At 37.6% G+C, this 24,051-nt stretch overlaps 1 long non-coding RNA gene across 1 annotated transcript in view; it reads right to left on the bottom strand.

The window, feature by feature from the left end:
* Nucleotides 1-798, bottom strand: part of LOC136373673 (uncharacterized) — a 51,398-nt gene extending 50,600 nt beyond the window's left edge. The window contains exon 1 of the long non-coding RNA XR_010745698.1: nt 664-798. This is a non-coding gene — a long non-coding RNA (uncharacterized lncRNA). The remainder of the gene's footprint in view (nt 1-663) is intronic.
* Between the last annotated feature and the right edge of the window lie 23,253 nt (nt 799-24,051).

Below are 24,051 nucleotides of genomic sequence, written 5' to 3'. Positions count from 1 at the left end.
AAGTGAAGCAGTTCTGTGATGTGAGGTGAGAGCACCAGCATGCAAGGCTACACAGGCTTTATGGTTCTGCACTATAGAACCTGCTACAAAATCCACCCCAGTCAGGAAACTGTGTTCCAGAGTCTAGGAGAGGATTTATTATTTTAAAATACAAACTATGTTCCCTTGCTCTTTCCAGTCACCAAGAGAGCTTGAACAGTTCTTATTCCACTAGTAGCTCAGTGCAGTGGGTGGATATGTTTATTTGCATGGCTATGCTGCAAAACCAAGAGAGTAATTGGGGTAGCTGAAAAAGAAAATCCAAAAATATCTTTTTTTCTCTGCTCTATAGGGTTAATTTTTCTTTCTTTCAACAGAAGATCTGTTTTTATACTAAAGCCAGGAGACAGCAGTTACCATGAAAAAGCAGAGATCAGTTGCCAAAGCAAAGGCTGGTTAAGTGTTGCTGCTGTGTGTGTGTGTAGCAGAGTCTTAGATAAAAATATATGTATGCTTATATATAAAAATATGTCTGTGTAGGTATGTGTGATACGCACACACACATATATATATATGTATATACATGCATATAAAAATTTACACACAATATAAAAAATTAAAACTATCCTAAACCAATTTCTCAGGCTCCCTAATCTTAACATTTGCACTGTAACAGATCTTTACCTCAACAGCACTGTTAGCTCTTCAGGCTCATCCCCTTCCCACTGCTTTTCCTTATTCCCAACCATCACATTTTCTGAAGAAACTCGATATGTTTGCCATCAGACTTTACAAAGCTGTTGATGAAATCCCGAGAGAAAACCAAAAAAATTATACAGTGCTTTATCTGCATATTATAAAGGTTAAACAAACAAACCCCACCCAAAGGTTTTGCCTGTGAGAATAAGGAAAATCTTGGTTCCTATTCGGGTCAACATGCTTAAAAATATCTGACAGTGTCTTCCTGACCTCTACTGGAAACACTCAGCATCTGCAGGATTAAATTGTGGAACATCAGCAAACCCACAACTAATAAAGATGAAACAAGTACTTCCCAGCATCTTTTCTACACTAATTATGAGACACTACAGGTAATAGTAGCAGAGAGCTGCAATACTATCAGCAGCTAAAGAAAAAAAAAAGCACTTTGTAATGTTCCAAATAAGCTCACCTCTACAGCTGGGTTATATCTTCCCCAACTATATACAGGGCTTAGTTGTTGCATCTCTTTTAATCTGATCATTTATCCATATTCATTTTTGAATGTCCATCAAGGTAATGAAAAAGAAAGTCACAATAGGCACAAACATTCCCATCATATCATGAGTTCCTAAAGCCCTTAGTGTTGAGAAGATTAATCTTTGAATGGAGTTCAAAGTATTCATTCAGAAAGACATTCAGAACTAGGCAAGAAACTTATTAACTGCTACAATCTCAGGTACTTACAAAAGAATGATTAACCTTCCAGGTTTGTACCAAAAATCACAAATGCTGCACAATTCCCTGACGACAAATCCTGGAAGATGTTAGAAAACTTAAGAGCCTGGAAACTGTAATTTAAATGTGTAGCTCTGCATTTCAATGCAATCACATCATTTGCTAAAACACTAGGAGTGACATCAAATCTCCTGGAAAGGTTGGATTTAAGGTCACTTCTTTTCTCAGTACATAAAAGCAATTTAAGCTTGTGAGAGGCTTGTAAAACTTTTCCAGTATTTTGAACTATTTTGGTGTTTGCTAAAGCAATTGCTATAGGTGAGTCAAACTTGGAATTGTTCTACTCTACTTGTATCAGACACACAGAAAGCCAGAGCTCATCGTCCCAGCTGGGACTGCTCTTGGAAAATCTGTAGACACCAGGTGAGGTCCCAGCTGGTGCAACCCACAGCAGCTCCAGGGACCCAGGAAGAGACAGACCCTCAAGGTTGATGTAAGTCCTGTGAGGAGCAGCTGAGGGAGCTGGGATTGTTCTGCCAGAAGAAGAGGAGTCTCAGGGACACCTTATCACTCTCTACAACTACCTGAAAAGTGGGTGTACAGAGATGGGGGTCAGTCTCTTCTCCAGGCAACCAGCAGCAGGAAAAGAGGACATGTCCTCGAGCTGCACCAGGGAAGGTTGAGGTTGGACACCAGAAGGAATTTCTTCCAACAGAAAGGGTTGCTAAACATTGGAATGGGCTGCCCAGGGAGGTGAGTGACTCATCCTTTAATGGAAGTGTTGAAGAAATGACTGGACACAGCACTTGGTGCCATGGTCTGGTTAAGAAGGTGGAGATCAATCAATGGTTGAACCAAATGATCCTGGAGATCTTTTCTAACATAAATGATTCTGTGATTCTGTGACTGTGAAGAGCAGCAAAGGGAAGATGCTGTAGACACCAGGTCACACACTGAGCAGCCGAAATCAGTCCCCAGGCACACAGGGAAGTGTGTACTCTGCCCACTATCAATCAAAGCCACCTGAAGCCATCTGGACCATGCAAGAACACAAAGTCTGGGCATAGCACAGCAAACAGGGCTGTTAGAAAGAACTAGGGCTTGGCCCGCTGCAGAAATCAAAGTTTTGGCAGATAGCAAGACCCTTTCTGGTAGGGGCATTTGACAAGAATAGCATTGAAACCAGCATTATTTTAACAGAATGGAATCACTGGATGTAACCTAATATTTAAACGGTGCAAGCTCATATCAGTGTATAACCAAATGTTGCATATACTCCCACAGAAAAATCTGGCACTTTGGGGGCTGATCTGGGAGTGTGGAGGGGATCTCCTTCCTACCCTTACAACTTATGGAGCATCTCACATGCCAGCTTTCTTCTTACATAACATAAGGTGATAAATCTGCTTGTCACAAGTCGGTTATGGAAGAACAGAAGCTTACTAAATGCATCTTCGAATCAAGGGCAGGATTCTCCCTCAGTACTAGATCAAAAGCTCAAGTTACATTTGAGCTCTAATGAGAAGAAAACTTATTTATTGATTGTTGGGGCATAGGGCCAAGAAAGCTTCTGTGTTCCAAATCTGTAGCATACCAAGTTCTTTACAGGTTCGAACAAATCTGTGGCTCCATTTCTCCTTTACATAAATAGGGATTATAGTACTTGGTTACCTCAGCCTCAGAATAGCATATATAGTCCTTTTGTTTTGTATTTAACAGGCTCCTACACGACAGGTTTTGCCATCTAAATCTGGAAATTTTCAGATTTCATTGAAAAGAAAACATGGGAAAAGATGGGAAACAGAAAAATTAAGTGATTCTTACATTAGAATAACACAACTTCAGGTCTGATGGTTTATATAAAAATATATCCATAGGAGAGAGTCAGAGAGATCCCAGAGAGATCCTTGTTTCTCTAACTGGCTTAGTAATAGGGGAAAACCAAACTCCCCAAATGATTGGCAATAAAGGAAGCTATTCAGACTTAATTCTTTCTATATCTGTTAGTTTCATTCACAACAGCTATGTCTTACAGAAAGTTCAGCAACCCACTGAGCTCCATGCCCCTGAGGATATGACTTACTCTGCATGCCTCTCTCATGGTCTGGAGGGAGTGATTCCTGTGGGAAGCCACTGGAAAACAACAAAAAAGCCAAATATTGGCCTTTGAGGGAAGAGCAGGCACACTGTGGCTGTCCATGGAGCCACATATCACTGCAGAGGGCACCATGGACAGGAATCAGTGCTCCAGGGAGCAGCTCAGTGTGCTGAACTAAAGGCTCGAGGGCAGACTCCCCATGTACATCCATGGCCCTATAACCAGCATTCCTGCCGAGCCAGGCAAGGAAGAGAGGCTTTCCACTTTCCACCTAGTGTTAAATACAATGAGACTTGGAGCCAAGCATGACTTTCCCAAAGGGCCTTCATGGAGATGCACTAAGGACAGAGCTGGAGATGGAGATCTGGAAGATCTGGGAGGCAGGTTGTTGTGGTTTGAAAGCAAACCAAGTGAGAGGCTCCAGGTCAGAAATACAATTTAATGAGAAGGAAAATAAAACAAAACAAACCACTGACAGAGGCAGAATACAACCTGAGCAGGGTGATGGAAGCACTCCAGGTGAGGTGGTCTTCCTGGAGCAGTGAGCCCATAGAAAGGTCTGGGAACTCTGGTCCTCTGGGAATCCAGTGGGTGAAGGCTGCCTGTGCTGTCCCAAATCCCAGCTTATATCCAGGTGAGAATGTTTGGCTCCTCCCCCTGGGCGGAGCATCTCACAGTGGGATGATGAGTCACACAGGGGCTCCTTGATGGCCCATTAAAGAGAGAGAGCTCCTGGAGGGAGTTATCTGTGAGTCATGGCAAGGCATTGATGGGCCATTAACTGAAGATGGTGATAGAATACATCCTAAACTACAACCCAGGACACAGGTCCAATGCAAGCAGGACACACAAGTTATGCTCAGGCACCAGATTTCCAGTGAAGTACAAGGCAGGTGCTAAATCCATATGTTTTTAATAACAAGCATGTTGGTGGTGGCGCCTTTCACGCTTTGTTACTTGAAGCCTATCCAAGCACCCCCATGACTGACATTCTGTTATCCTCATAGAGGGACCATCTCTCACAGCAAAGCATTCATGTCCCTTTTCAGACTTTGCAAGTTGAATAATCTCAAAAATATACACACAGTTACATTTCACTGCATGCAGCAAAGAAGAGAAGAAAGCAAAACCAAAAAAAAAGCCCACAACTTTAAAGTCTCAGACCAATTTTGCACTATTTTTTGAACTGAAACAGTTTCTCCCCTGAAAATTCACAAATCCAGTGGAAGTGGATAAGGAGAAACTGCTAAGAAGGAAGAGAAGTGATGGCCAAGGCTCAAATTAGTAGACAGAAGGTCAGGAGACTCACAGACAGTGCTGCAACAGTCTCTATTTATAAACATGATGAACAGCCAACTCACTGTACATGGGTACTGTGGACAAAAGGTTCACACAGTCTGAGGGATTGGTATCCTCCAGGAGCAAAGAACAAAAGCACAAACACAGAAGGAAAGAGGAGATGATTAGGAAGCAATGCCTTTCTGTGACTATACAGAACACAGTAAAACCCCTGCTACTAATTATGATATTGCCATGAAAGCTATTTCCACCATTGTGTCAAAAATGTACATTTAATGGCAAATAGATGAATACAAATATTTTTGAGGCTTACCTTATTTTTAGCAGTAACAATGGAGCAAGGTACAAATAAAGGTTTTGGGCCAAAAGAGCTTAATGAAATAGTACTATTTATACTTTAAATACAAGCAACAAACTACTTTGAAAAAGAAAAGTTTGAATGTGAAAAGGTTTTTGAAGTTAAAACAGTAAGATCCAAAGCTGGAAGACAAACCACAGTTCTTTTTGTACCAGCTGCTAAAATAAGATGGAGGTGATGTCCTAGAGTGGTCCTCTACCAGTAGGACTCCCAAACTGAACAAACATTTTCCCACTGATCAAGCCATAGATTTAAACTACATGGAAAATGAAGGGTACATAGAGAAGAGATGCCTTGAACTATGCACTGAAACTCAGTGAGGTTTTCCCTACTTCTGTCAAAGATTTTTTATGTTACGTTATCTTTCTAAATCAAGAACAAGCCCATTTCCCAATATCCAAAACTCAAAATCCTCAGCCAATATCTCCAGGTTTTTTTTCAGTTATTATTTGGTGGTTGAAATACAGTGAAGACATGCCATGGGGACACTTAAGTATGAGTGTTTAGAATCTGAAATTTTACAGTTTAAATCATCTAAATTCCTTGTGCTGAGGCCATGAAAATCTCCTCCCTGTGTGTTCTTGGTTGGTTTTTGTTTTTGTGGTTTTTTTTTTTTTTTTTTTTTTTTGTTTTGTTTTGTTTGTTTGGGTGTTTTTTGGTTTTTTTTTTTTTTTTTTTTTTTTTTTTTTTTTTTTTTTTTTTTTGCGGGGAGGGGGGATTTCCTGCTTCATTCTACTCTTTCAGAAAAAAAAAAAAAAGAAAAAAGAAAAAAAAAGCAATGTTATTTTTTAATCTCAGTCTTGTGTGATATGACTATAAGAAAATCAAGTTTTGCCTCTTTCCACATAAACATGAGAGAGGAGAAGCATAATTTTGCTTGGATGGAGTTTTCAAGCACAACCACAATAAAATAATACTCCAGTCCTTTCTACTCATTACTTTTTCTTAAGGGTCTCTAGGTATGAAGGAGATCATATAAGACATGTAGTAAACCAGAATGTTTGGACAGTGGCCATTGATAAACTCTTTCAGTCTCAGCACAAAAGATGAATAATTTGTAACTGGTTACAGAATATATCTTTTAGAAGACATGCCTATACATGGAACTGCCTTGCAAGAGGGAACAAAAAAATTCAAAATATAGTTGAACTTGGGTGTAGATCATAGGACAGAGCCTATGATAATAAGCTGAAGAGCATTCAAGGTAAGCACAAAATGGTCCTAAGAGCAAATCTGTGAGCAACACAACTCTGCAGTGCTCAAATTGTTTCAAGAGGACAGTCTTGCCTATTATTTCTATACAATGCTATTACACACATAAAAGCCACCCTTCCCTGATGTATCATATTTAAACATGTGCTACTGTATTTACAGCATCTGCTTCCTCCTCAGAAGGAATTAGGATAAGTTGTTTCTAATGAAATTGACTAAAGGAAAATTATCCAACCTTTCTAATTTTTTCAATTAAAATAATAAAATAAAGAAGATCATATGCAAAATCATACTAGTACATAACACCAAGTTATGCAACTATGAAAAACCAAAACAAACAAAAACCAAGAAAAAGACCCAAAGTCAGCTGAACCACTGCTAGATTTTCTTCTCCTTTTTTTCCTCTTGAATCAGCATCTCCTCCTCACAACTTCCCACATAAAAGTTGAAGGATCATTTTTGCTCCATCATTATTCTTCTTCCTTTTACTCTCCTATAATAGTTTAACTCAAGGAAATATCCATCAAGACACCACCTTTCAAAATGTATTTCCATGTCTGAATTTGCATGTACTGTAATATTCAGAAATAGAGATCTGGCAAAAATGAATCCTCAATACGTACACATAAATCCATGCAGGGAAACCATCATCAAATCTGAAACTTCAAGCCAGCTCTGGAAGAAAGCAATCTCTCCTAAGCCTTTTTGAACACTCAGGTGCATGATTTTATTTTTTTGCAGACCATCCAGAAGTTCAGCACAGTTTGGCTCACCAGTGTTATCAAGTGGGACCTTAAGGCATTTTCAATGGGGTTGAAAGTACATGGGAAGCAAACAGATCAGAGAGCACCGTGCAGAGAATGTTAAGGGTAAATTGCATTCATGTCACAAAGCATTTTCACTTTTTCAAGGAATCTAAGCCTGCAGGCATTTTGCTGCCACTAAAATAAAAGATTTTTTCCTGAACTTCACATTTGAAGAACAGGATGTTAAAAAAGCACATTACAAAAAAGCATCAGCAGCCACTACAATTTTTTTCAAATCTGAGGGGGAAGGGTAATACTATCTATTATAGATCACATAAACTGTATTAAAAAATGAAATTTAAAAAAAACCTCTTTAAATTATGTGAAGCTGCAGAAGCAAGGGCAGGTTTAGTGATTTAAAAGTTGGGAAAGTTCAGTCTTACCACTGTGCAGCTTTTGCTGGTCCCTCTTTTCTCACTTGCCTCTTCAGTCCCTGGGCAACTGGGCAAACTCATTTTATTTACAATCTAAATTGTCCTCCTACTGAGAGGGACAACATTGCACTTCTCAGCAGAGCAAGATCAGTATATTATTTATAGTCCAATTTTAATTATGTAATTTTTCATAAACCACTGAGAAAAAAAATAAACTAACCAAAAATACAAGGAACTTAATTGTCCCAATTTCTCCTTGTGCACACTTGGGAGGGAAATTCCCTGGGGTTTACTGCCCCAGGAATAAAAATATTAATGCTACTCCCCCAACAGAAGAATATGTGTGGAGGCTATCTGAAAAGTATGATGTTATGTCACTATGATACGCAGACCAATACTCAATGGTTTCTGAACTGTTTAGGAAAAACCTAAAACTCACTTCATCCAGGTAGCTCTAAAAGGCATGCACCTGCTTCTTAGACAGATGATAATTTTTTGTTACAGAGGTAGAGTTATGCAATCAGCTCTCTTGTGGAGACCCACCTTTTATGTAACTAAATCAAATCCTCAATCATCCACAAAAAATGAAGATCCCTTTTCCAAACTCTAGAAGGAGAACATTCATTTTCTTCTGTTTTGTTTTTATGAGAGAACACAGTGTCTTATAATTTAGAAAACGGGAGTAATATTAAGTCTGTTTTATATATAATACATAAGATCCAAAACAAATCTATTGAAGTCTTAACCAAAATGTTTGTCTCAATCTATGTGAAATAGAAATTTAGAAAAATATGAACTAAATATTGCTGAGCAACACTTAAGAGAGCCAAGGAAGTGCAAGAGAAGCTTCCAGTAATGCAAGAATTAAACAATTGACCAGTTTTTCTACATTTAAACCAGAACAACCTTCCCTTTCTTCCATGTCTCTGCTTCAATTTAGTTTTAAAACCAAATGGAGTATTTTAAATGACACTAAAACCCAACTGATTTATGAAACATTGCATAAACGACATCTTCTTGAACAGGCCAGCACTAAAACATCTCATAGTGACTGATTGTGTCATTTACATTTTCCCCTCTGTGAGGAACAAAGATTTACAGGGCTTCATTTGAGTACTAACTTTGAATACAGAGACAAAGTGGCTTAAGTGCCTTGTCCTGAATGGATGAAAATTGAAACCTTTTCAACACAGCAAATGTTTGCAGTGCATACAACATTTACAATTACTAATGACCAATTATCTGCTAATTAAACATAAATAGCATTGCACCCTTATCAATGGCTGCACTGGGATACCACAACATTTCTCTATTCGAAATGGTAATTACTGCAAAGCTTAATGTAGAGGCTGAAGAGGAAAAGTTTGAACATTGGCATGTAACTACTTACAGCAGTGTAACAGGAAGTGCTGAGACTGAAGAAAAACCTCATCTCTCCGATCTTATGTCTCACCAGGTCAGTAGATATTTTAATCAGAATTTCAAGAAAGTATTTATATGCACTGAGGAGCCAAAGCTGAACAAGAAAAATTATGTACACAGTTTTTCTTGTCTGAGTTTTTTTTCTTGTGGCTTGAGAATTTCTGGCTAATTGGTCCTTTTGATAGCTTATCTCATCATTTGCTTTTTTCATTCTAATAAACTTGGAAATCTCCATAAAATTCATACAAAACCAAGTTGCACCAGAGAGGGAGCCATGTTCTATAGTAAAAGAAAAGTGGATTTGAAAACGCAAGGAAAGTTGTCAGATGCCTGGACACAGTTTTACTGTGAAATTTGACATATGTCTCAAAATATTTTGTTTTATTACTTTTTGGCCATAAATTGAAATCTTTGTAAGAACTTAATATTTCTACATCCTAAAAAAGTATACTGAATGTAGACACTAGGCAAAGGGCTCTGGCACCTGTGCAGCCTTTTTCCATCTTACATCATAACATGGCACAGGAATGTTGTGTTCATGAAGGGATGGAATGGCAGCAGACACCCCCGCAACCAGAAAGTCTGATCATGGGAGGCAAAAAGAAGCATAAGGAAGAACAGTGAATAAACTTGTTGATTCTTACATAAAAATGGGACTATCTTTGATTAGAGAATACTAAGTGAAATAATTATTCTAATCATTCTCCTTTTGAGTGGTTAACATTGTAGTGAGAAAAATAAATAAACATTTCTCTCATTTCAAAGAAACTGGTTTTTTTTTTTCCATGGCATGAAATTCCAGACCTTGATATAATATCCTGATTTTTTTCTCACAATAGGAATTATTCTCAGAAGAATAAAGTTCTTCCTAAAGTTTCCTAAAGTTTTGGAACTATTAATCTATCCGAAGTCTTCCCTTATCTATTTTCTCTCATAGGAATTGTGAAAAGATCTCTCACCCATATGCACAACTTCATACCTTGATGGAGTTTTAAAATTCTAGTTTCTTCTATGCAAGGACAAATCACTTTAAAAATAAGCATTCTTTGGCCAAAATCACATTAAAGTGCAGCATACTCAGCAATTTCTCTCAAAAGTGATGGAAAAATTCACAAGAAAAAAGTAGAGGGAGGGAAGAAGAAATGAAATAAAAAAGGATAAAAGAAAGATGTAAAGAAAAACTTAAGGGGAAAGGAAGTCAAAGTTTCCTAGGGGCACAGGAATAGTAAGTGTGTGTGTGTGTGTAAATAGCAGAAGCTGTACAGGGAAAATGAAAAATAAATTAATAAAAAGGAGTTATTTTGATTGTAAAATATACACTGATTTCTTTCCAGAAATGATACTTTAGTCTCACCAGTAACTCTTTCTGAGTTTTACATGCTTTTTTTTTTTTTTTTTTTTTTTTTTTCCTTGGAACGGTAAAAATGCCATAGAAGTTCTGATTCAAACTGATATCCCAAGACCTTGTTAGTAGTCAGTACAGAGAATTCCTCTGTAGCATAAAATAAATATTATATAGGAAAATAAATATTATATAGGAAAAATAAATATTATATAGGAAAAATAAATATTTCTGTCTTTTTGTACCAAGTGGGGTTTATGTCATGCTATAGTTTAACTACTAACAGGAGTCTGAAATGATTAATGCAACAGCAAGTCTCCTAACTCAGAAAACACCCTGTATTTTACACCAGGGTTGCACAAAACCCCTCCTCTAAAACAGATACTGACAGAGACTAACAGTAGATGCTGTAACTTAATCTCAGAACCCCAATGCTGTCAAACCCCTTGAGCATCATATGCAGTTTATGGTAGGGTATTATCACAATCCTTCAATGGAATTACAGTTTTGTAACTAATCTCTCCCTATCAGTTACACTACACAGAAACTGTGAAGTCCAAATACAAAGAGATCAGAGGTGTGAATGATTGCACTTGAGTCTTTCCCCCAACTATATTTCTAAGCCCCAGAGTGATAAATGGCACAGCAGTTATAAATGGGCCATAGGGTCAGTGGAACTAAAAGCTGAGAGTTCAAAGAAAAGTCACAATTCTTCAGAGTTCAGCAGAAGGCCAGAGACTGATGTTGCAATGCTTAATGATAAATGGCCAGGGTTGTTATGCTCCAATTAGAGAAGATAGAAGATTGGCAAACAACCGTGGCAATGGGCACACTACAGCTTCAGACCATCCACATCACCTCACAGGTCTCTAAGTGTTATGGCTTTCCTGCATTAGCCTAAAATTCTTCATTGACAGAAGCTTAACAGTCACAAATAAACCAGCCACAAGAGGTTCTGGTAATAAGGAAATTACCCACACAAATTTAACATGAATCGATCACATCTACATGGGTTTACAAAATGACTCTCAAGTGTGAGGAGAGGGATTTTGGCATGAACAAGTGTTATCACAGGAGACAGAAGGCCAAATCTACTGACAAATTAGATATCTTTTTTTCCCTAAAGGGAGAAAAACATCATGAACTAGAATTGAGGCACATATGAGTTCAAATGGCTGATTCAGAAATAAACCTGAACAGACACCTGAATCTCTACCTGTGTCACTCAGGGAAATGGAAGCCAACAGCATCTTTTTTCATGGAAAAGGAATCATGTTTAGACCACTTTCTTAGGCGCTGTAACAACTGGATTTCAGACACATGAACATCTTATAGCAGTCTTACTTTCTCTTACAATCCAAGTGAACGCAATTTCCACAAGGAGTGTTTTCCATCCCGTACTAATGTGCAGTCAGGAGATGAAAACTGGTGGACCTGGCCTTTTGCATTCTTGTGCAGGAATGAAAGATAATTTAAACCCATTTAAACTCCACTATTACTTCTACTCTTTAGACAACAGTGTTTGCTCAGAGCAGAAAGCACCAGATTCCTGGAATATTCTTACTATGATCTTTTACAGTTGAATTTTAAGGACCATAGTCTTAAACTGGATCACAAACATGATCACACATTGATATACAGAAAGATTTGCAATTATGCAGTTATGAAATTATCAATATACAGAAAGATTTGAATTAGGAATTAAATTACATGCATTTTCTACATCCTGCTTGCCAAAAAAAAAACCCCAAACTAATCTTCACTTATTACGTTTGATTGTATCTCTGCAATAACAATAACACAACAAAGAAATTGTTCTGTGTTGAGTATTTTTACATAAAAGCTTGAACAGTAATGAACTAAAAATAGATACCTATCTGTCAGAAGATTTTTAGAGACAGGACATGAGGAAATTTTGCATGAAACAGCTGCTCAGGGTGCCTGAAAGTATTCCCCAGAGATGTGTATCAGTACCTACAATGAAATCACATAAACAAAATAATTGGCTGCCCTCACTTCTGTATTTTTGTCTTACATTTTGGATTAGATGTCCTAGTCATGCTAAACCAATTCACCTACAAATGAATAACCAGGGCCCAACACTCAAAAGAATTTGCTCACTTTTAAACACTAGAGTTGCAATGGGAATAGTTCACTGCTCACAATATCCAGAACACTTCTTAGTGTTTTTTTTTTTAATATGACTCTTTAATTTCCCCTATCAAATTGCTCATTACCATGGGATTTCACCCTTGTTTTCAGAACTTCACTAAAAGTAGTCCAAATGTTCTTAAGTAAAACATTGATAAGGCAGGAAATGAGGACATTAATTCCCCATCTCATTTGTATATACAGACTGAACAGACTTTCTTTATGTGCTCATGTAACATTTGCTAAATGAATGTTCACTCCCTCACTACAAATACTCAATATGTGTGGCTATTTGGTTTTTCACTGCAGAGTCACTACCCTCAGTTCATAAAGTTCCTTGACTATAAATTGTTGAAGGTTTGGAAAATATTCCTGGGAAGTTTTACTGTTTGCTGAGAAGTTACATTTTCTTCCTTCAGCAGCAAGTGCTGGCAACTGCCAAGATGGAGCTCGGGGCTCTGTAGTCCCACTAACCTTGGACTGGTTACAGTCCTGCAATCACACACTGCACGTGCAGTTAGCACTGCTACCTTTATTCTCCTATGTCAGAAAATTGAATTTACTGCACCAAGGTTTTTTTTCAATATGTTCTGGAATGCATGCTTATCTGAGTGCAAGAAATACATCTTCATCCAGGTGTATATTTTGACATTTAAAAATATTTAGAGGTAATTTTCCAAATATGCCTTCCTTAGCACAACAGAAAGCCCAACAGATCTATGAATTCTCTGCAACTTAAAGTGCAATAATTTAATTTAATTTCGTTGCAATCACTGAAGCAGGCCTGAACATACACTTGAGTACAGCATGGGCAAATCTAGTTCAGTCTGATTTCATAGTTTGGGTGGAAAGGGACTTTAAAGCTCATCTTGTTCGAACACCCCTGCCAGGGAGAGGGACACCTGTCACTAGACCTGAACCTCAGGCTCAGAGACTCATCCAACCTGGCCTCAAACACTTCCAGGGATGGGGCATCCACAGGTCCACTGGACAGCTTGCTCCAGTGCCTCATACAGCAAAGAATTATTTCCTAATATCGGCTCGAAACCCACTTTCTATCCATTTGGAAGCTGTTCCCCCTTGTGTGGTCACTGCTCTTGTAAATAGTCCTCATCCTTTCTGTAGGCTCCCTTCAGGTAACAGGAGTCTAAAACTGGATCACTTCAGAGCCTTCCCAGGCTGAACAATCCAAATTCACTCACCATTTCTGCACAGGAGAGGTGCTGCATCCCTCTGATCAACCTGGTGGCCCTTGACAGCAGCACCACAGCCACGGCAGACAAGGAGTTGAGGAGCAAGTGGCAGCAGTTTAGAGGCCTGGGGAGGACAGTGAGGGAATAAAGAAAGGAACATGCAATGAAGAGGACAAGAGAACAAGGCTGAAGTCACATGGATGTCTCACAACAGATTGATCTAAAGAAGACAGTGGGTGCCACTCGCTGAAATAAGAATCAGTTCACAGAAGCCCACTATCATGCCATCATCCTCTAATTAGCCAGCAAACTTGGGGCTCACTTACTGGGGACCACGCTTATTTTAGGCAGGAAATTTTAATTCACTCTATGTGGGATAATATTTTGATTATCTGTACTTCTTTGCCTTCTTTTGCACTTCCCTCTTTACCTCTATACCTTTCAGGGCAAAGCTGGGGTCTCAAAGCCAGTCTAACACCCTCCACAACTCTGATTCACTCCAGGTGATGGCACCAATGCCTGGCATTTAGCAAGAGTTCTGCCAGAGCCAGGAGGGAGGTGAGAGAGGTTCATGTGGTCACATGCCCATTTCACCCTGTCAGCAGTACTCCTGTGGTGTTATTACAGACTGACCTATAAACTGACAGAGAAATCCTGTGGAAGGTCGAGACTTAAACAACAAAAGTCTCATCAGAAATCAGTGAATTTCAAATTTTACTATTCATTCACAGTTTATGGGCTCAGATTCAGAACACTCTGGCTCTCAGAGCTCATCTGGCCTTCAGAGACAGAGGCACAGAGACACATCTCATTTGCTCAGAGCACGATTTTACATGACAGAGAAACATTGTGCTCAATCTGTTCCAAGAGTGAACTCTTCTCAGTGCTTCAGAAGGAGGTTTTGAACTCTGATGTTCAGGATCCCAAACCTGAAATCTGATTACCATTTATTTTGGGAAAAAAGTACCTCTGGTTCTGCTGGAGCTATCCCACTTTATATAAACAGTGCAAGAAGACTCTGCCTAGTCAGCTGGTGGCTGGGGAGCCCCTCCACTCATGCAGGAAAGGCAGAAACCTCTAACACAAACCTCAGCTTCTTGGTAGGAGCTTTCACAATGGTGCTACTTGCTACTTGACAGCCCAACCTTTCCCCCTTCTCCTCTTCCACTAACACAAAGGGTGGTCAGAAAGATTCCTTATCAATCAGATCAAGTTTCTTTAACTAGAATTTTCCCCATCATCTCCACTCGTACAAGGCAGAGTTGTGCAGGCATCCTGACAATTCCTACCTGGAAGAAGTCTGCTGAAATGAAAGCCAGAATTCAGCTTTATAGGGGTCTGGCTTCTCCCTGACAACTTCAACTTCTGAGACAAAATGAGTAATTTTCAGAGCAAAGATCAACCTCACTTCAGAGTCTGAACATCAGAAACTGGCAATTGTTGCAAGGCAAACACTGAACTTTGAAGTCCTGCTCTTTCATTTAGTACAGCAAAAAGTCCTTATCACTCACACTTAAACCACAGTGATTTTCCTCCAAAAGTGCACATTGCACAGAAGCTCTCCTGCAAAACACTCTGAACTTTTATCTTCCATTTTGAGAATACTGCTTGAAAAAAAATGCAATTTGGCACTTCAAAAGAGACATTTGACTTGTTCTTGTCTCAAATGATTGCCCCTTATAGCCTTTGAGCAACTGCAGGTTTTGGAGCATTTCAAAGAGAAATGCTCTAGCATTTCGTATCAGAAAAAGTAGTTTGAGCTACTGTAATTCCCCATTATCATATTCTTTAAAAATATACAATTTCTTAGCAAGACACACAGCTTTATTTTATCAGTCCTATTTTTAAGCTGTGGTACCTAACAAGGCTGATACTTCAGACAAAGAAAAGGTAGTTTAATGTATTTCTTTTCATCAAAACTGAAGAAAATAATAGCTGCATCCATTTGGGGTAGGAATAGATAAAAACATCATTAAGTTCTTAAAGCTCGTGTTAAAATGCAATCTGTTATCTCTAAGAAAACAGTCATTATCTGTCATCTCAATAAAATATAATGTGTGTGTACACTCATACATATGTATGCCAATGCACAAAACCACAGGTTTTTCTTTCTTAAATTTAAATGATAGCATATGAAAACAAACACGCTTTAATGTACATACTTCTGCTCTAAACTCATTTACTGTAATTAAAAGGCCAAAAACCCCAACAACAAGAATAAAATCCCAACCCCATACTGAAAGTTACCAGTATTTCTCTGCATTTCATTTAAAACATTTCATTACCTATTCTGCTTTCTGTGACATTCTCAGATATGCTCCATCCGAGTTAAAACCTTATAGCAAGGTTACCAGGAGGAACAGAATCAGGTCAGCACATTAAACTAGATTTTTCTTTTACAGCAGCTTCCAGGCAAATCTTCAGATTTTCCATGTTATTTACAAGGACATTAAGAGGGTCTTGTGCTCTCTACCTCAGTGCATTATTCTTCCCATATGCAGATGTGGTAATTCTTTAGAGGCCGGTTAATTAAATGTTCTAGCAATATCAGTAGGATCTTGACAGACTAACTTTGATTTACCAACCTTATAAAAAGTCTGTCCTTACTTTTCAGAATCTGACTTTACCGTGGGATGTGCTAAATAAGAATAATAATTCTTAAAATAAATTAGCTAAAAAATGTATTGCCTTACATCCCAAGATATGGCTGCAAATACAGTAGATGCTTTTACATAAGGATTTGACAATTTGTTATAAAATATTCATAAAAAGTATTTGTAATACAAGGAGTATCAAAGGTTAAGTTATTATTAGAAATGACTTGGTGATATGAGATGCTCTTAAACAGACACCTACTGCTTTTGTCAAATACAATTTGCATAGCAGTAGTACACTCCCACACAATTTTTTTAAGAGATAAGGGAAAACAGGAAAACAAGATCTTCATTCAGGTTGACTTTTTTTTTTTTTTTTTTTTTTTTTTTTTTAACTGCTTGCTATTTTGTATTCAAAATAGATCTAGGTGGTTTTCTAAACACCACTATACTCAACCCCATCTATGAAGAACCAGTATTAAGGTACAAGTAACAAATTTTCTTCTATTCTGCTTTCACTTGGATTATGTGGGCTCTCTTCATGACCTTGATTTGATACAAATTCCAAAACATCTGGAACCACATGTGTTTTCCCAACTTTCTTCATGCTGGATTTAAATATTTTTATTTTAACTGGGACACAGTACATGATGTAATGCATTATTACCACTAGAAAAATTGTCAGAAATAATCTCCTGTGTATCCTGCCTGCTCTTTCCAACCTTCTTCCCCACATTCCCTCTGCTACAAAAGACTCTGATTCACCAGAAATATTAAAAGTTAGATGTAGTGCTGTATGGTGTGAACCACGATTCCCCTCTTGCAGAGAGTTGTACGTTGGTTATAAGAAAGTTTTCAATAACTACTGGGGGGTTTGTATCATAAGTAACAGATAAATCTGGAATTTCCTCTCACCCAGCTGTTGAGTCTCCAGCTCTGCACCTCTGTTGCTGCAGCTGGGGGTTAAATGAGGGTTTTTTTAAGGCTGAAGTGGCCCCAGATGAACAATAGAGCTGCCTGGAATCCAGGCTAGCTGTGGCACTGCCTTGTGCTGGGTAAACAACTCAGAGGATTTAGCATTAACTACTCCCTTTGCTTATATGTTTATAAAAGCACTTGCTTTGTAAATGTTAAGCTTTCAACCATAAAGTTTTATACAAGCAAGACTATTTAGGAATGACCTGATGTTTGTTCTTCTGTCAGTATTTACTTCAGCTTCTCTAAACAAAACACACCCTGGATAAAATCACGTATCTGTGGTCACTTCAGCATGCCAGCATTTCAGAGATCATTTTTACTGTCTTCACAGAACAGCATTTCCATATTTGTACTATTTACTTGTTTCTGTATCTCCCTTCATGCTATGCATGTCCTTTTTGCACAAAATATATTCAAAATAAGATTCCCATCTGTTAATGCAAATGCAACATCATTTTCTGTTTCACTGAATACATTTACATTTACTTGCTGCTTCATTGTCACTATACAAACACAGACTGGTTTCAATTTATAATTATTTGTAATATCTCATCTTAGACCAAGAAGCCAAAATTTAGAATACTCACTAGTATGAAAAGTTACAATACTCACTAGTATAAAAGCTGTTTTTCAAAGTCTGTGTCACTTTGCAATTTATTATGAATAATTTAATCTGCTATTTTGATGAATATTTGATTTGTATTGTTAAATCTCTTTTTGGTGTTTTTCACAAGCTTCTCTAGTTTTGGGGTCCAGAATAATTCTGTGACATATAAAAATTCTGGCAGTGGCTAGCAATAATCATAACTTTACTAAAACATTCTTGTTTCTATGTGAACCAGAAACAGAAACTTTAAAAATAAATTTATTTCGTCTCATGTCATGTAACTGATACAATTGGTTTTCTAGGCATTTCAGATAAAACATAAATATGAAAGCGTCTGGATTATATTTCTTATATTGGTGTTGGATTGTCCATGGCTGGTCTGCTTATTATTGTTTGAAATACTCACTAGGTAAGAGGGAAGATGTTAAACTGCAAGTATTTTACACTAAGTTACAATATTCTGTTCTGTGTGTAGTTTGAGGAAAGCAATTAAAAACAGCTAGTTTAGAACATATTGCAATATTATTGATTAGAAAATAATATTTTCAGAAACAGCTAAATCACATGGCATGGCTTGGGACTCCCTGCCACCTCTGTAGTACCCAGGCAGGCACTGACAACACAGACTCAGAGTGGTGTTATCACTGCACAGGTCAGTGATACACATTGAGCTTTTTAGTACACTATCTCAATATCGGGCTTTAAAATGTGTCACAGTGTTCCACCACCAGCGGGACCTCCCCCCCATACCCTGGTTTTGCAATGTGCAAACAGGTTTTTTTGCTAGGCAGTAGCTGCTTGTGCTACTGTTTCATTGTGAATGACTTAATACAAAAACTATTGCAGCAAATTTTCCTGATGGACATGCCTGTGATTAATGGTGTCCTGTGCTTCCCCTCTGAACAACGAGCAGAGCCATGCCAGCAGAGCTCTCATTATCAGAGATTAATGCATTGTTCCATCAAGATTCACATTTTTAAGACTGTAGGAGCTTTCAGCCTCTGCCTTTTAAATGCATTTATTTATGATAATGTCATATATATATATATATATATACACACAAAAATACACATTTATATGTATGCATATATATACTATATATAATGCCAAGGGAGGAGATAGAGTCACTGTCCCTGGAGGTGTTTAAGGAAGGACAGGACATGGCACTCAGTGCCAGGGTCTAGTTGACATGGTGGTTGGTCATAGGTTGGACTCAATTATCTTGCAGGTCTTTTCCAACCTTACTGATTCTGTGATTCTGCGACTCAGAGATAAGAAAAAGTTTGGAAGTGAAGGTTTATTGTTCTCTTGCACTTTGGAGAATGGTTAGAAATACTTGTTTTATGTTACCTCACTACTTAGCACTGAAGAAAAGGATTCCAAAAAGAGCAGAGGGGGAAAAAAAAGCATCCCAGACTGCTGTCAGTCAAGGCCTAGTCCTAAAAGGTGCTGGATATTCTGTGTCCTAGTGAAAGCAGACAAAACTGATGGATTTGTTAAGCTGTCTGAGAGTAACAGTGGTGTAACTCTGCAAACAAGTTATTGTTTTGGTTTCTGTCTGTATTTAAGTTTCTCCTCTCTAGCTTGCTTTTAGTATGAATGAAAATGAGAAAATATTTGACAATTTTTTTTCTCTTTTTTTTTTTCTCCTAAACATATTCCTACCAATAGGGAAACTCAAAACTTATCTGTAAAGTGGATGTTAGTGAGTCTCTGCTTTTCTATGCTCATTTTTAACATTTCTTCTTCTCTGGAACTGAAAACCAAACTTCCAGGAAGTGCAGCAATGATACCACCAGATGCTACCAGCAATACCTTCCTCATGGTACCTCCAGTACCACCTTACCTCTGACATGGTGGATCCTCTCACAGATTCCTGGTGCACAGCTGTGGCTGTCCTACTGCACTGTTTCTTGTTGGCAACAGTTCTGTGGTCAGCACTCAGTTCTGCACTGTCTTACTGCTGCTCAGAGCCATGAAAGCACTGCCTGGACATTTCCTCAGTAATCAGATTTAAGATTTAAAGTTGTCCATATGGCAACTTTTACAGTACAGAGTACATTCAAGGAGAGTTGTAAAGATAGGAGATCAGCAGAGAGCAGTGAGCCTTTGTCCATTAGGTCTTCTCTGTTACTCTTTATTGTAAAATACATGCTAAAGATAAAAGTGCATATGGTGGCCGTAGACCTATGTTAGTTATACTGCACCTTATTATTTCTCCGTGTAGTTTGTTTGATGTATCATTTTGCATTCCCCAGAGGAAGAGAAGCATGATTGAAAGCCCTCATTTCACAAGGAATGGCTGCCTCTCAGAGCTAAGCTGACAAGACCTAGAAAGCACTGTAAGGTCTTTCAGGATGCAATGTGGAATATTATTTTGTTTGTGGTATTCTGAATGTTGTGCCTAATGTATCTTTTGAAACTACCTCTCTTTATATTCAAAGTTGCTGGCTTGCAGCAATGGATCCAAATCAGAATTTCAGTGTGTAAAAGCACACTTTGTGGTCATTCCTCTTGCCAGTAGCACTCATACTTCTGTTTAAGATCTTCATCAAGATCAGTATCTCTGTGATATGGAAGAAGATGAATTTGGTAAGGTAAGATGGCACAGAATTCTTCATATCTTTCAGCAAATTTATTCCTCAGTCTCTTGTCACTAGCTCAAACTCTCTTGTCACAAATTCGGATTTTTGACAAAATCTTTTATTTTAAAGAAATGTATACTTTATGCAGGCAGAGAATTAATCCCACTTGTTACAATGAGCCAGACTTTGTTCAAGTGCATATCAATGAACACGTTCAGGTTTTTGTCCCCCTTTTTGGATTGCAGCATGACTTCAATGACAGCCATCCTCAGTTTAAATCCCTAAAAGTGAGAGAAGAGCAGGTCCAGCTAACTGAGAATTATGCATTTCTCAGCAAGCCAAACACCACGACAGTTCTTGAGCAGCTTGAAACAGATTTACTTGCTCAGTTTTACATCAGCACTCCATGTATTGTCACAGGCTGTAGGTCACAAGCCCTCAGTGTACACTGCATTATTTTTAAAAAGGTTGCTTTAATTTTTCTCTAATTCTTAATTCTATGGGACTGATCCATTCAACAAAACTTTGTAGCATGTCTTCATTTCTTTAAGTAGAATTTTCATGTTTGGAGCAAACAAAATACCTTATTTCTGAGTCTGTTCAGGCTTGAGAGAAACTGGATATTCAAACTTGACAGGCAGCTAATTCTTATGTTGAACATTAAGTGCATTTGGATGAACTTATGAGCATTCCAAAAAACTTATAATAGCTAACATGCTAATTTTCAATTGCCCTGGTAAACCTCATTTTTTAAATTAAGAACAGATACGTCCAAGCTGCATAATCCAAACAAAGATTAGTCTGATAAATGTGGTTACATTTATTTTTCTGGATTTCTTCTCTGAATGATCCATTAAACAAATGTAGGCAAGTGTATTTTCTCAACTCACCCTAACAATAGCTTTTTGCAATATAGCCCTGAATAAACAGAAAATTTAAAACTCTGATATTAACTAGTATAGAGAAAGATTTAGTAACTTTATGTGTGTGTGCTTCTAGGAATAAAAAGGATTCATTAATGAAAAATATGATTAGCACAATCTCTATAGTAGTGCTTGGCATCACTTGGATGATCGGTTACCTCATGTTAGTAAGTAGAGAAAAAACAAGTCGTGCTTTCAGCTTTCTGTTTTGCATTTTGAATGCCAGCCAGGTATAATATCTAGCAATTCTGAGACTAATGATTAAGATTTTAAAACAAAAATCGGACTTATTTGTTCCATAGCTTGATATAGGGTGGGAACTTGTTGGAAAGCAGTTATAGGGATTCAGATTTTTTTTTCAGAAATGGACTCTGGTCTGTTACACATGAAACTCTTTCCCTTGTACAAATCAATGTGGGATTTTATTTCAAGGTCAGCACTGAAAAGACTGTTCTGTCTGGGTAGTTTCTCTTATACCAAATCATATCTAAAATTGTTTTCAGAAAGAATAGCAGGAAAAAACTCCCTGCAACAGTTGTTGAAAAGGGTCCCAGGGAAGTAACAAGAGCTTCATGGTTTGAGGCCTTTTAGAGTGATACTGAAAAAAAGCCTTCAGGAAAGTGTCTGCCTCTTCTTTCTCCCCACAGCCCTACTAGATTCTTGGCCTTGTATTCCTATAAATCCATCCTTTCATATAAGGCAGATGAAGTACGTACTTGGAGCATGGATTCTTCATTATTACGCCCCTGGCTGTTTGCTGTAAAACAGCTAACTGGAAATATGAGCAAATCCACCCATATCCAAACATTAAGTTGTTTATTATCAGTTTAATCTACTGAAAACTGAGTGCCTGTACACCAGTGACAATCAGGTCTGCAAGCTCCATGCAAAAAGTCCTGAGGTGATCACACCACACTGATGGACAGATTACGCCCAGGATTTAAAACTGAAATTATAACAGGAAACAGAGATCCACAGAGATCCATTTATTTAAAAACATGAGCCTTTTTTGTTGTTATTGTCGACTCAGGATTCTCCTGTTTAATCCTTGAAAAGAGAATTCAGAAAACCAGTAAAGAAATGTTAAAGTCTTTATTCCCTCTGTGTGAATCTGACTGAAGTGCTGATATGGCACATCACATTTAATGCTTGTGGCATCCCCAGCCAGGTCTTATCTTCATCCTACCCAGATGAGAGTAATAATATGATCCTGAGACAGGCTCCTGACACATGCTAACTAATCCATTACAATGTGCAAATGAGGCATCTGTAGTCTACACGGAATCATTTTCCTATTGGAAGCACTTCTTTAATTTCAGGTTATTGATGTAATTGTTAGCAGTTACCAAAAGTAATCCCCAAAAAAATTTACTTTTTTTCTTTTTTATAGGAAGTTCATGTACCTGTGGGCATCCATTTTTTTATTTGTAAATCCAATGCATAATACTTATTTTTGTCAGTTCCTCCAATTTCCTTCAGAAAACTTCCTTTAGAAATTTATGTGGTTTAGGGAGGATGATACTTGTGTTGTAAAACACAGCTAGGCACTGTGAGGATGACTCCTGAAATGAGTGATAACATTTTCTAATCACTGATATTTTTTCCCACAAAGAAAAGCATTCTCTAAAGAACATCCCATTTAATTTTGAATGGCTCTTTTAAAAAACTTATAAGAATATTACTTCTATGTTACCTCCCAAAACAAGCAAAAAACCCAAGAAGAATTTGAAGTATGGAACTGGAAGTGCTGACTTCTCTTACCAGTTAAGCATTCTATCTTCAAGTATTTCAGATGTGAATAAAATGCTGTTATTGCTAACATTGAACATGTCTTGTTTAACATAAAACATTTTCAGAATAAAGCCCCCCCCCACCATTAAACATTTTTTGGCTTTTTTTTCTTTCATGTAGGGAGTCCTAATTTCAGAAATGAAACAAACTAAAATGATCTTTTTCAGGTTATATGCTAAATGGTTACAGGAACAATAGTTCAGCTCTTATCTACACGTGGAATATATTTATCTTCCTAGCGTAGTGACCTTTGGTATTGTTTGTGATATGTGGGCTTTAGGGATGACAAAGTTTATTGCTAACACTTTGGAAACACTGTTTTGATAAAGAAATGGAATGGAGAAGGATTGAATCATCAGTACAAATGTAAGTAGTACAAGTGGCAGAAAATATAACGGATGGAAACGTCCAGTTTTCCAGATATTTCCTATATTTTTAAAGCAAAGATTTTTTTCATGGAAAATACCCAAATATTTTCTAAGCACCTCACAACATTTAGCAAAGAAGCCACCTGAACCATGCCCCTCCTCCCCCTTGAAATGTTAAAATTTGTATAGTGTTCATCTTTTCTCACTCCCATCTGAAATTCTCATCTCCATTTCAATCTGCTTACTGCTAGCTGGACCCTCCTCTAGGCAGGGACAGAGCTCTCAGCAAGGACAAATACAAAAATTAAACAACATTTTTCCTTGTCCTGGCAAAAAAAAAAAAAAAAAAAAAAAAAAAAAAAAAAAAAAAAAAAAAAAAAAAAAAAAAACTATTTGGAAGCTTTGCTTTTTAAGATATTAAATGAAAAGTCTTTGTCTTTTCAAAGGCATTTTTAAAGGCAGAAAATAACTAAGCACAGTCATGCTTTAGGTAGCTTTGTATAGACACACCTGTAATAAGTAATCAGCCCAATT

Source organism: Sylvia atricapilla, chromosome 2, assembly GCF_009819655.1.
Source record: "Sylvia atricapilla isolate bSylAtr1 chromosome 2, bSylAtr1.pri, whole genome shotgun sequence".
In the NCBI taxonomy this organism is placed as follows: Eukaryota; Metazoa; Chordata; class Aves; order Passeriformes; family Sylviidae; genus Sylvia; species Sylvia atricapilla.
Note: the sequence above shows the minus strand (reverse complement) of the source record. Positions and strands in the feature narration are given on the sequence as shown.